The 14,981-nt window shown below is 37.1% G+C and overlaps 1 protein-coding gene across 7 annotated transcripts in view; it reads right to left on the bottom strand.

Annotated features, from left to right (window-relative positions):
• Positions 1-7,932, bottom strand: part of fbrsl1 (fibrosin-like 1) — a 532,343-nt gene extending 524,411 nt beyond the window's left edge. For 5 of the 7 annotated variants that reach the window (XM_057831195.1, XM_057831197.1, XM_057831199.1 and 2 more), the window contains exons 1-2: positions 7,862-7,932; positions 5,942-6,052 (exon numbers count right to left, since the gene is read on the bottom strand). The gene's annotated coding sequence lies outside the window, so the exon portion shown is untranslated. Of the gene's footprint in view, positions 1-5,941; positions 6,053-6,824; positions 6,975-7,861 lie in introns of those variants that run through there. The other 2 variants (XM_057831196.1, XM_057831202.1) reach the window with 1 other exon arrangement.
• Positions 7,933-14,981: the final 7,049 nt, after the last annotated feature.

Genomic DNA, 14,981 nt, shown 5'->3' with positions numbered 1-14,981 from the left:
ATGTGAAAAGTGTAATGTTTCCATACTACGTGATTTATTAATATATTAAAAGCTAGACAGATGACAACGCTACTTAGATTCTTACATGCATGATTAGGTTCTCATTTCCAAAGCCAATGAAATGAAAATATTTATTACACCAATATAACATGGTAATAATGCAATGGTGCGGTAGTCAAGTATTTCCAAATACAGACAAGGAGCTTCTACTGTATTTCTAAGTTTGTATTGCTGGCAGTGCTATTAACAGGGGGCTCAATAAATCCATCAGTTTGTTTTCCCATTGGCTCAGGGAGTTCCATTAGCCATTTAAGAGTGTCTATGTTGTTAGCTGATGGCTGATCCAGTCAATTTTGCTGCAGATAGCTCTGTCACTGCATTGAGGTGATTGCTGGCGAACGCGCAATGGGTTTGACCTTTGAACCTCCAACTCCTTTGCTGAGATAAAATGCTGACATGATGGACTTTTTCCACTCTGAGCTTCTCTGTACGGCTCTCTTTCTTGACAGAGGCTAGAGGGACCCCCTATACAAACACAATTCATTCATATGCATTCTGCATCGCGTATTTATAAAATAAAATCATTATTTGTTTCTATTTTGAAACAAAACGACTGAATATTGTAAAATCCTATTGAAAAGAAAAGGAAAATCATCGACGGGTCGTTATCTACAACAGTTTATAATAAATGCAAATGCCATCGAAACATATAGCTTGGCCTTGCCACATAAAGTTATAATTGTGTTTATAGTGGCGCCATCTAATTGCAATCATTGTGTGACTACAAACAATATGGTACTACCATAGACCATCGGACTATAAGGCGCACCACCAATGAACGACTTTATTTTCAAACAAGGTACACCTGATTTTAAGGCTGATTAGTGCATAAAAAACTGCATGTTTTCTTTATCATTAAACATTGAATTTATTCCTTTATTTCTTAATTTTTTTTGTTGCTTTATGTATGGATTTGATGAGTGGTACATGCATGTCTTGAGCATTTTACTGGAGCATTACAATACAGTTATACTCCCCAAAAATATGTTGTTGGTCAGTGAGCAAAACAAGAATTCATACATAAAGCACACTGTATTATAAGGCACACTCGAAATGTTTTGAAAAAAAAATAAAGGATTTTTCAGAAAAATATGGCAGATTTTCACATGTAACAGGCATGCAAAGTGGCAAACCTTTGGAAACTAAAATAACTAACTACATTAATTTAATGTTTTGAACTTAGTGGTACATATAAATTTGTGTTAATCAGATGAACATACGATTGCTTGAAAATGTCTGGTGAATGGTCTTAACATTCTACCTTGTTGGGGATTGTTCAATTCCTACAATGGCCACAGATGTAAAAGGGAACCTCTGACTTAAAGGCGTGTAGGCTCTAATAAGCCACAATTGTTTTCTTTTACTAAAATATGTTATTAGAAACACATAAAATATTGCCATTGCTTTAAATACCTATACTATTTAGTACATGTTTTGACCTACGGCGGGCGCCATGTTTCAAGCGCGTAATGTACGCTCAGGGTGATGACGTAGATTGTCACTGTCACTCAACGAATACGACCGGGATACTGCAATTCCTTCTATGCGGCAAGACGTCGAACACATGCACTCATCGGTTAAAAGAGGTGAGTACTTATAATTTGTGTTTTTATTGAGGCTTTTATTAATTTTTCATTGCCTTAAAATACTTTTTGCATGTGTTTCCCTCTCATACTTTTAAGTATTGTGTTTTCTTGTGGTAGCTTTAAAGCAGATTGTTGCTCTGTTGACCCCATTAGTCACGTAGCATATTTAAACCACCCTTATTTGATATTACTATTTTTTTCTTAAGGTATCTTTAGCATGTTCTGTCTGTATGCATCAAAACAAAACAAGCTGAAAGCGCACAGCAGTACTTTGGGTTTAAAATTGGCTTCTTGTTGTTTCGCCGGTGTAGCATATTTGGCAGAACTCTGGTTTTGTCACTCTTGTCTCGTCTCATGCCGTCTTTCCTGTTCATTTTGCTTTTGCTGCTCGTTTTGTGAAAAATGGACAGTGCTGTCATGCTCATTAATGTTGCTCTCAGGTTCAAATTGAAAGGGTTGAACAGATGACATGTTTATGTCGCAAGAGTCATACTCTGGAGAACGGCAGCGTAACCAATTTGACGTCACAGCCCTGCGACGTCAAAAACAATGGCCACCCTCTAGTTTAACTATATGGCATTATATGGCTGGTCCGACTTATAATCAGGTGCGATTTATAGTCTGAAAAATACAGTAATTACCCTGACAAATGCAGATGGTAAATGTGGCGCCTTTCATGGCGGCCACTGATCAGTGAGAAGTGGGGAGCAAATGGAGGTCGGTTAATGCTAAGGGCAATGCCATCAAGGGCTTGACTTTGCAATTCATTTTTACATTCTATGTCTGTGCTTAGAAAATGTGACCACAAAACAATTAAACAATCTTTAAACATAGGTCACAAACGCTGGAGCTAGTCACATTAAATAGTCACTTAAGTGAAACAGATCATAATTAATTTAATTAACGTCTATGATAACTTAAACAGTATTTTGTTTGATTTTGTATGGGGTTGGTCAAATCATGTCTTGTTTATCAGGGTTGTATGCAAGGGCGTAGGTTTGGTCTCAACATTGGTAGGGAGAATATAGCAACATAACCTGCATGCACACTTTTTGCTGGGGACGGGACATTAATAAGACCAAACAGATTGGGTGAACAGGAGTCAGAGGTACGTTTCTCACAAATATGAACCTAATTAATAGGGCTGTCAAAATTATCGCGTTAACGGGAAGCAATTAATTTTCAAAATTAATCACGTTAAAATATTTGACGCAATTAACGCACATGCCCTGCTTGTACAGATTAAAATGACAGGGTCATGTCCATTTGTTACTTGGGTTTTTTTGTGTTTTGTCGCCTTCTGCTGCTTGGGTGTGACTGATATAATGGGTTTCAGCACCATCCATAAGCATTGTGTAATTATTGACATCAACAATGGCTAGCTACTAGTTTATTTTTTGTTTGAAAATCTTACAAATTTTATCAAAACGAAAACATTAAGAGGGGTTTTAATATAAAATGTCTATAACTTATACTAACATTTATCTTTTAAGAACTACAAGTCTTTCTATCCATGGATCGTTTTAACAGAATGGTAATAATGTTAATGCCATCTTGTTGATTTATTGTTATAATAAACAAATAAAGTACTTATGTACAGTATGTTGAATGTACTATATATCTGTCTTGTGTCTTATCTTTCCATTCCAACAATAATTTACAGAAAAATATGGCATATTTTATAGATAGTTGGAATTACGATTAATTACGATTAATTTTTCAGCTGTGATTAACTCGATTAAAAATGTTAATCGTTTGACAGCCCTACTAATTAATTGACAGGCTGTCAATCCAAAATAACTCTGTATCGACTTGTACTAAATTTCATGTGTATTGGTTCAGGTGATTCACAGTTCGATTCGAACCTTTGTTATCAAAAACTACTAAAGAAACATCTTGAAAACTTCCAGAATAAATGTCTGGATTTTATTAGCAAATTTAAATTGTAATATTTGAACTTAATTATATTACCAGTCAAAATAAATACACCCTTGTTAATAATTTCTGAACTATCCAGAAATGCGAAAAATAAACATTTGTCTTAAGACCACTCAACATTGTCTAAATAAATAAATATAATGGGGAAAAAAATAAATAGTAAATAAATAATAATAATAATGGAGCCTTCATTCAGGTAAAACACTACTGTTTTGTCCACAAACACAGCTAAACGCAACAAAAAAATGAAAACTTTTAACTCGGCTATGATTAATGTATGATTATCTGAAAACAATATCTGCATAGGCTGCATAAAAATAAAAAAAAATCAATTAATAATGTAGAAAATAAAAAAATATCTTTAAATGTTTTTTTTGTTTGCGTTTGAGGGAAAAAAAATGGACCGGCACATTCAGCAAAAAAAAAAAAAAAAAAAAAAAGGGGGTAAATGTAAGTCTGAAGATAATGAGAATAATTCATTTATTAATGGTAGGGCTAATTCATTCATCATCATTCAGAACTACCCTGCAAAGAAATCCAAATTCCAGTACCAGAAAAAAACACTACCAAAACAAATCAAATAATAACAAACAAAATAAATCAATCAGAGCCTTGCTGGATTTGTTGTGTGGATTGGTATGATGAGAACTGTTGTCTTGCCTGTTGATGCAAATGGTATGTATGAGCCTATGTAAAGTACCGTATATACAGTACTTTAAAGTGATTACAAATGTCTAAGTGCAAAGTGTATTTTTGTCCGACACTGCTATATGGCGGAAAGCACAGACAAAGACTGAAAAAGCAGTTTCTGCTCTTACACTCCTCTTTAAAAGAAACTGCTGTATTTTAAGCCAAAAACACCAGTTGTGTTTGATAGAACAATATGTCTATATGCTGCCATAGCAGATTCATGGAGCATTAAGTCCCCGAACTATGTTTAATTTGTCCGTTTTACCCCCAGTCGCGCAACCGCTTTTGTTTCAACCTAGCCATAAAAACAAGGTAAGTAATGGTATTTATTATTCGAAATGTCTGTAGTTTTTAGCTTAGAATCATTAATTGACATCTAATATTTGGTTTAAAAAATATATATATAAAAAAACACTTTAAATTATTCACTCGCATATTCTAAACTTTTAAACAAATTACATCACAATGAAAAAATGGTGTCTGTAAAAAAGTCATGGATATCTACCTCATAACTATCGCTTAATTGTATTTTTTTGTTACTGTTGCATTTTCTCCGATATGTTAGATGATAAATAATCAATCCAAACAAAGAAAAACTGAAAAAAAACCTTTTAAAAGGGTAAATATATGAAAAAGAAATTCTCAACCACTCCTTGATGTCTGCGATTTCTGCATCGCGACCCTGGTTATATTACCATGTTTCACCCATAAAATCCCCCAAAAATCCAGCTGTGGCCATTCATAGCTGTGTCTTGACACTCAGTGATACATGCTACATGGAGTCTTTGGATCAAAACAAGGTAAGTACGCGATAAAATCTCAAAGTCATGGCGTCTGTAATTCTGCTCTCGCGAGCTCTCACCTCCAGATAGGGTTTTGCTGTTTGAGAATTTTTTTATTTTATTTTTTTTAAATACCCTCCTGTTCAAAATTTTTCTTCCACCAGAAAACTGAGATTTTAAGCTTTCCAATGACGTATCACACATGCATATCGGACAATTTTGAAAGTTGACTAAATTGGGAGTCTCAGAGAGGAACTTCAAGTCACCTGAGTGTTTTCCGCCATATGAAAACGAAAATCTCAACCACTCCTTGATGTTTAGATTTCTGCATCGCGACCCTTGTTATATTACCACGTTTCACCCATAAAATCCCCCAAAAATCCAGGTTTGGCCATTCACAGCTGTGTCTTGGCACTCAGTGATGCATGCTACATAGAGTTTTTGGATTGAAGCGAGGTAAATACGCGATAATATCTCGTTAAAGTCATGCCGTCTGTAATTATGCTCTCGCGCTCTCTTACCTCTAGATAGGGTTTTCTTTTTCCAAAAAATTGAGATTTTAAGCTTTCCAATGATGTATCACACATGCATATCGGACAATTTTGAAATTTGGCCAAATTGGGGGTCTCAGAGCGGAACTTCAAGTCACCTGAGTGTTTTCCGCCATACACATTTTAGGCTGAAGAAATGTGAAAAAGAAAATTATTCTTTAAATTACTTTTAGTTTCATGAGCAATGAAACCATTTTTTTTAATGCAATCTGACAAGTACATTACTATTCATTCAGCAAGAGAAGCAATTTAATGAAAGTTGGAAAAAAAATGGAGAGCGGGCCTGACTTGTAGTTTTTAGATAAGTCCTCAGTGTGTGTGAAAGAGACCTTACCCGCCTTATCTTCCAATTCTTTATTCATACGCTGCTGTATATTCGCAGCTCTTCACAGAACCATGCCGGGCCTGCAGGGGGGAAACGGGTCACTTTGAGATTCCACTTGTTCTACAAAAACAAGAGAACAGCGATCAGTGTTTCGCTCATCCTCCTACATCCTTTTTTACTCTAAGATGTATTGCCTTGGCTGGTTTGGATTTCCAAGGCATTAGATACTGTATCATGGAACACAGTCGAGACAGTCACTCTCAAGTAGAGAAAAAAACAATAGGGACGGAAAACTAGCGAGGACGACTGAAAAGAGACCTACTGTGCATTAATATGATGAATATCAAAAAATATGGTTTGATGTAGCATAAGGTCATGCAATCTTTTTAGCTACTGATTTATTTAACATGTAACAACATTTTTCAGTCTTATCACTATACAGAAGTGCTGAGGTTGATGCACTGTACATTTGCAGGCTTTAGAGCTCCAGCCTTGTGCTTTGACAGGGAAGAGAGGGGAAAGTAGCACTGAAGAACCTCCTCCAATCCCTTGAGGAGAGTGGTGATGAAAGTGATAATGATGACTGATAATATGCAGTACTATATGTGAGTTCTTCAACAGCTTAAGTGACTGTAAGGAATTCACCCCATCTAATATTTCAAAGTATTACCTTACACAGATTTCCTTCTATTTTCTCTTCAGTGGAGTAAATTTTATCCTATTTATTATTTTTTAAATTTTATTTGGCAGATTAGTGATCGTCTTGCATTTTTCTGGACTATGACTGGATGGTGATGAAAACAGTTGTAACCAGACAAAAGAGGACCACAAAAGTGCCATGTTTTCAACAGTTTATTAAAGCTCACACGCACAGAGCTCATGAAGCACGTACCGCTTAGAGAAAATCACGTGACCAATGCACGATCTGCGTCGACGCAGCCAAGACATGGCAAATTATGTTTAAGAAGAAGTGCATCGGTCAACGCGATGGAGCTGCACAATCCATATCTCACGGTTCCTTCCTTGTTATCTTTGTGCTGTGGAAAATGGACTAAACACAGGGAAAAGGCAAGTTGTCAGCCGTGTAGGACCATTTTTATCTCGGAGAATAAGGTATTTATTTCAATCTTCATCCATTGTCTCAGATTTTCGACTTTTCGTCTTACTTTATTATTCACATTATTGTTTTGCAGGTGAAATGTCGCATTTATTCTTCCGACCTGTCATACACAAACAGTAGCCACCTCCTCAATGCTGAGGCATTATTGGGCCAGTAATAAAAATGAAGTTTCTGATACACCCAGGATAAACGCAACGTAAATGCAATTGCAGAAGTGCAGTGATACATGGCTGAGCTGAACATGCAACGCAGTACAGATCTTCAATACTGGAGGAGTCAATAGACAAACCTCTTTCAACTGGCTAAGGAATTCTTGTGCATGCCGACATGGTCTGTTCCATGCACGCGTGTGTTGTGTACAGCAGGAGAAACTGCTTGTTTAAAAAAAGAACCAACTAAATTCAAACATTAAAAAAACTTAAATAAAATTTTATCAGAACAAAACGTCCACAAGCATACTCCTTCATTCATTACTTGGATTTTCATATTAGAATACCTTTCACATAATTTAAAAGATATGGAATAATGCAGGCAATATGAATGCAAAGACTTAAACAATTTTATTTTACATGCTAGGTCATCAAATCAGTGTCAATCTGTCAAGTGGGTTGCCTGCCCAGAATTTGATGTCCAGCAGGTGTCAGTATCCAATGACACAGTATCAACACATTATCAACACAGTGTGTCATTGTGTTAACATGCTTCATGAGGCCTCACAGACCCATCGCTACCGCAGGGCAGGTGAAAAGGCGGCAGCTAAGGGCTAAGCAGGAGTCAGGGTTCCAAAAACAGAAGGCAAGTCGAGTTACCTGGGCAGGAGAGAAGGCAGCAGTCAGACAGATTCAGATTCAGCAACAAGAGTCAGATTCAGAGAGCTTCGCAGACGGTCTGACAGAGTGGAAATGAAAAATCAATGCTTTAAATACACGGGTTAATTATTGAGTGAAGCAGTGCTATTGGCTGGGCTATGACGGGGTAGACTGACAACAGGCGGGGATAATTGAAGGCAATCAGGCTATGCCACAGCAGGGACTGAGGCCATGAAAAAGCATTCCGCAATTACGGCTGTGATGTGATATATATTATATATATACACACACACACATATATATATATATATATATATATATATTAGTGCTGTCAAATGATTAAAACATTTAATCTAGTTAATCGTATGGCAACTGTGTGATTAATCATGATTAATTACATTTCCCTCGGGATGAATAAAGTTGCTCTTCAGGAAAAAAAAAAAAAAAACTAGGAAAATACTATAATTGACTTAAAATTTGTTTTCAGATGAAATGTATGATGTATGAATGAATTAGTACTTAACCAAATACAGTTTTAAAATGTTATTTAACAACTCAGCTCGTATAAAATAAAATAAATTGTCAGTATTATACAGAAAAGACCTTAACATATTAAAGCGCCTCAGACTAACAATGTGGCTCAAGTACCGTTTGGCATATTGCCCAAAATTAACTGCCAACTTAAAGAGCAGACAAGCACAATGCAGTAACAATAGCTAGTGTTTCAAAAAATGTGTAAACAACTTCTCTGTTAAATAAAACATTTCACACAAATAAATGAAGCATTTGCAGTTTTACACTAAATGGCCTAAAGGTGTGTGTGATATTTAAAAATATAATAATAATAATTTGTCAATTTTCACACAGTTAACTGAAAAACATTACACTAAAATATGTGTAAAGGTGTTTAAAAACACTGCTTAAGTTAGCCAGTCATACCCTTTTTTTGTCCAGTGGTCTCCTGTCGGTGCAACAAATGTAACTCTGGCTAGTTGCTCCACCTTCGTTGCCTTTTCATTTTCAAAAAGCTCATGAATTTTTGTGGAAATAGTTGCTCGTGAAGGTGTTCTGCATGTTGGGTCACCCGATGCTATCTGGATGAGATTTTCAAGGCCCTTGTCTTCGGCTAAGTTAATGGGTCTCAACAGTCTCTGGCTACCCATCTAGCGATAGCGGTGGTCAACCTACTTGTTGTCCTTTTGTTGACAAGTCCGAGTCCGCACTCTGCCAGTGTAGTTTGATAAGTGCGGCTTGTTTTTGCGGTGTTAGCGTCATTGCTAACACTAGCGAAGATATGCTTAGCCCGAAGGTGGTACTTTAGGCTGGTTGTGCTTCGATGGAAGGATAGTTCATCACGGCAGTATGTGCACACAACTTTTCTTTTATCCAGATTTCCATTAGGCAGCTTTTTAAAACGGAATTTGCCATGAAGCAGTCCTGGGTCTCATCCTCACTCATCGTGGCTGGCTGCATTTTGTCCTGCATTGCCGCGCGGAGAATGTAAACACCACCGTGTGGGACTACGGGAGGCGGTTTATATATAATTATATAAATAAATAAATAAATAAATAAATAAATAAATATATATATATATATATATATATATATATATATATATATATATATATATATATATATATATATATATATATATATATATATATATATATATATATATATATATATATATATATATATATATATTAGTCCTGTCAACAATAACGCGTTAACGACCATGATTAATCTGGAAATATTAACGCATTAAAAAAAAATAACGCAATTTAGCGCTCACACTAAGTTTGGCCACAACCGCCTATATACATATATATATACATATATATATATATACATACATAAACTTAAGATCAATTTATGAAATGTTCAGTGGCGCCCCCAGGGGGTGGCCAGGGGTGGCCACGGCCACCCCTATAAATTTGTTGGCCGACCCCACTGGCCACCCCGCTTGCCAGTATATCATTAGATTCTTGTAGCATTAGTTATGCATTTCATCCCAGATGCAAATCTGCCAGCACCTGCTTTTCCCCAGTAATTATTTTGTTTTGTTAAATGTAGACCTTATGCCTAATATATACACAACACAATTAAACAGAATTGTTGTGGAAGTCAAAATGTTGACTGGACAGTTATGGACTATGCACATTAAATCATTAGTAACATCAAGTATTACACAATACACCAAAGTATATCAGTAGCCGTGTCCTTAAGTCTTTCTGATAGTTTTCCCCTGACCTTTTTACTGCAATAATATAATGAAAACCTGAAATTATGGCTTTTAGTTTTGGTGTGCCACCCCAAGATTTTAAGTGGCCCCATCTGGCCACCCCTATGAAAAATTTCTGGAGGCGCCACTGGGTATGTTGTGCTTTTTAACATGCAAAAGTCCTTCTAAGTACTGAGAGTAAATTGTGATTTAAAATTACAAACCATAATTGCAAACCAGAGTACTATATTGTCAAATTTTTTTTAAGGATGGAATTTCATTAAATGTTGCTCTGGCAATTACATGCATCGGTTAGGATACACTGAGGGGTATCTCAATATGGACCATTTTGATCATGTGAGTCTGGACCGTGCATATTTACAGTATCCTACCGGTATTCCTCCAGGATTGTGTATTGGTGTAACCGCTTCAGTGGAAATCTTTTTTTTTTTTCATAGGCAGAGAACAGAGGCTTACAAAGAACACATTTTAACAACTTAACAGATTTTTCAAGTGTGAGCGAACACCACACGACTAGGGGAAAAAAGGAACATGGTGTGTGCTCACTCCTCTAATTGTGCGTGACAGCTTATTGTACTAAAGATGACAAAAGACCGATGGCGAGAATTGGGTTTATTAAATACAAGTTTAAAAGAAAATGTGTCTTATTTTTTGTTTGATTGTGTTTCAACATTGCTGACTGATGCTTTAGATTTCTCAAAGCACTCTGATCCATGTTGTGCCCATCGCATTACTCTCGTGTTTAGAGGTGGCAGTGATGAGTTACATTTGTCCTGTTACATTTACTTTAGTAACTTTTTGAGAAAATGTGCTTCTAAGAGTAGTTTTAACACACCATACTTGATACTTTTACTTGAGTAGATGTGTGAAGAAGAAAAGCTATTCTTACTCCGCTTCTTTAAGCTACACTTGAGTTTTTACTTTTTCCCCTCTTTATTCTACATTCATACATCTTTGCCAGAAATGCCCAGAGTGGTTCTACCAGTTGCACCAATGAAACGTAGCAACAATAATCACATGACCAATCAGACATACAGTAACAATACAGTCACATGAACTTGACCAGGCAAGCTTGCAGTTGCAAAGCACCTTCTGTCTTAAGATCATGCTGGCATGATCAATCACGTGGCGTCTTTTAAGCGTATTTAAAAAATATATATTTTACATAGACACAGTTTTAAATTTGGCAACGATAGACCACAGAAAACCGTAGATATGATCGTTTTAATGTGGTGGTAGAAAATATATGCATCTGTGCATGAGTGTGCACTAGAGGGCACTCTTGCACTTGGCACGAGTCCGTGGCTGACATCACATTTCTGTACATGTTTTCCAGTTGGAATTCGATGATAGTGGTAACCATAAATATGGTAATTTAGGAGTTTATAGTGTAATAATAACAGTTCATATAGATGCCGTGGTGCTGAAAAAATATACCAGGCAAGATACCTAGGGAATGTTAAAGATTTTTACAAGGTAAATACACTGTAAAAAGTTGCTGTAAATTTATGACCAATTTTCAACACTAAAATACCGTTTTTGTGTTAAACAGTTTAGTAGTGTAGTTAGCAATGCATTGTGGGTAGTTAGCAATGCATTGTGGGTTACCAACATTGAAGTAACAAGACAAATGCTGTAAATGGTATGTTAATGTTTCAATTACATGACACTACAGTATTTTTTTGGAAACTGAGTTCTGACTGGAAAATTGGAGCATGCGCAGAAATCTGACATCTTTTACATTGTGGCTATGAAGACTGTTTTTGCCAATTGCAATTACGATAATTAGACACCGGAAATAATTCGCCATCAAATCCAGGAGGACCTAATTAACCATAATTTGGATGTTGGAGACTCTTCAAAGGATGACTTTAGTTGACATATGCTGCCCTTCAGTGCTTGTTCTTCAACTTACATTGGGATTTATGTCTACCAATTTATAACCGGTAGGTTAATTAAGTCATACTCATACTGTATTACCTAAAATATTTGATATCAAACTAATGTTTAGGGGATTGCTGGCTAGTGATTTGTAATAACGGTGTGTATTCCTCTAGAGTGCCTGTAGAGGGCAGTTTTCTAAAGTTTTGCAAAATATACTGCTGAGTGAATGTTTTGGGGAAGTAAATAAAAGGAGTTTGCCGGTGAGCGGTCAAAAAGGTAAAATCCGAGCCTCTCATGTATCAAACAGTGGAGTTATAATACTGGCGACGAGGATGAAACTTTGTAAACACCGTCCTTCATTGACTGATCACCGCTTCTGACCCACTCAGCTCAACTTGTCCTGCTTTACCCTACAACGCCAGATCTCCAGCCCGATCAACTTGCTCAGCCTGTCCTGCTTGACCCGACTACACCAGATCTCCAGCCCGATCACCTCCTCAAACCTGTTGTTGCTCAGTGCGTTCATTTATCAAAATTTATCATAAAGATTCTCAAATTTGCAAATAACTTCATTTTTGTCGGTCTAATAACGTTATTTTAAAATTAAATCAGACATTAAAAGCAGCTACTCAGTACTTGAGTATTCTTTTCACCTTTTTTACTTTTACTTGAGTGAATTTTTTTGGATGACTATTTTTACTTTTGTAATACAGTTTTGAAGTACAAATACTCATACTTTCTTGCTGCTGTACCCACTTTTGTTCGTGCTCATTTTGCAATCTGTAGATGTGTTTGTATTATCACACTGCAGGACTCAGTGTGTTTAGCTAGGCCCTACATATCAGAAACACTTATTGTGGTATTGACTTCAATAGACTGGCTTCCCTTTACGATTTTTCTTTCTTTCATTTGGCTTGTTTTCATACAGCAGGTCTTAATGCACAATTCTGAATTTATGTCATATCTGGAGTTTTTTACGTGCCCGTTCAGACTGCCTTTGTCCATTGAGCCTGTTCAAGTATCATACATGCGCACTAATTCGCAGTCCAAGATGTGCTGTGCAGATGCAGATGCTGTGCAGATGACCAGCATGCGCAAGAGCATCAAAACAAATGTTGCCTCAACATCCTTCTAGGGTGATCATACAGTTCTGGCCAAAAGTATTGGCATCCCTGCAATTCTGTCAGATAATGCTGAATTTCTCCCAGAAAATGATTGCAATTACAAATGCTTTGGTAGTAATATCTTCATTTATTTTGCTTGCAATGAAAAAACACAAAAGAGAATGAAAAAAAATCATTATCATTTTACACAAAACTCCAAAACTCCTACTCCTACAAAACTCCTACTTTTGTCTGGCCAAAAAAGTATTGCTAAGTATGCTCTGCTGGAATTTTAAACCAGACCATTCTTCTTTGGCCAACTGCTCCAGAGCAGTTTGAGATTTGAAGGGTGCCTTCTCCAAACTGCCACTTTCAGATCTCTCCACAGGTGTTCTATGGCATTCAGGTCTGGACTCATTGCTGACCACTATAGAAGTCTCCAGTGCTTTCTCTCAAACCATTCTCTAGTGCTTTTTGAAGTGTGTTTTGAGTCATTGTCCTGCTAAAAGACCCATGACCTTTTGAGGGAGACCCAGCTTTCTCACACTGGTCCTTACATTATGCTGCAAAATTTGTTGGTAGTCTTCAGACTTCATAATGCCATGCACACGGTCAAGCAGTCCAATGCCAGTGGTAGCAAAGCAACCCCAAAATATCAGGGAACCTTCGCCATGTTTGACTATGGCGACCGTGTTCTTTTCTTTGAAGGCCTTGTTTTCTTCCTGTAAACTCTATGTTGATGCCTTTTCCCAAAAAGCTCTACTTTTGTCTCATCTGACCATCCAAAACGTTTTTGGCTTTCTCTGGTAAGTTTTGGCAAACTCCAGCCTGGATTTTTTTATATTTCTGGGTCAGGAGTGGGGTCTTCCTGAGTATCCTATCATAGAGTCCCTTTTCATTCAGACGCCGACGGATAGTACGGGTTGACACTGTTGTACCCTCGGACTGTAGGACAGCTTGAACTTGTTTAGATGTTAGTTGAGGTTCTTTATCGACCATCCGCACAATCTTTCGTTGAAATCTCTCGTCAATTTTTTTTTTTTTGTCATCCACATCTTCTAGGGAGGTTAGTCACAGTGCCATGGGCACTTATTGATGACACTGCGCACGGTAGACACCGGAACATTCAGGTCTTTGGAGATGGACTTTTAGCTTTGAGATTACCTATGCTGCCTCACAATTTTGCTTTTGAAGTCTTCAGACAATTCTTTGGTCTTCTATCTTTTCCCCATGCTCAATGTTGTCGCGTTCTGCTGCTGGTCAGATTTTGTTTTTGTTCCAGAGCCGGCTGTGGGGGCGCACTGACGTTGCACCTGCAGCTAATCCCTGCTAATCAGCAGTAGTATATAAACGCAGGCCATCTGGGAGAAAAACGTCGAGATATTTTCCTTGCTGGTAGCCACTCAACATCTTTCTCATTCGAGTAGCTTGCTATTTTGGTCATTTTGCCCCTGCTTTGGATTTTGGTCTTTTGCCACTTTAGTTTTGTATGCATCTACCTTGTGCAGGTACATGAGTGTATTTTAGTTGTTTTATTGGCTCTCTGCCTACCACCTAGGTATACCCCCGCGTTTGTATATTGATCCCCGTCGACCTCGTGTCACGGACCCGTTTTGTTATTTCCTTTTTACTGCGATCTCGTGTGTTTTTTGTTTTGTATGTAATGAACCAGTGTGCGCTTCCCTCAGTTGTTTGTTGTCTGTTGTGAGGTCCAACCTTGTTTCTGCGTTTCCGCACCCCGACAAATGTGGTAAACACAAGGACACAGGACAGAGGTTGAGTCAACCTAAATCCATTTTAATTGGCTGCAAGTGTGATTTAGTTATTGCCACCACCTGTTATGTGCCACAGGTAAGTAACAGGTGCTGTTAATTACGCAAATTAGAGAAGC

This window comes from Corythoichthys intestinalis, chromosome 3 (assembly GCF_030265065.1).
Source record: "Corythoichthys intestinalis isolate RoL2023-P3 chromosome 3, ASM3026506v1, whole genome shotgun sequence".
NCBI lineage: Eukaryota > Metazoa > Chordata > Actinopteri > Syngnathiformes > Syngnathidae > Corythoichthys > Corythoichthys intestinalis.
This window is presented reverse-complemented; position numbering and strand designations above follow the sequence as displayed.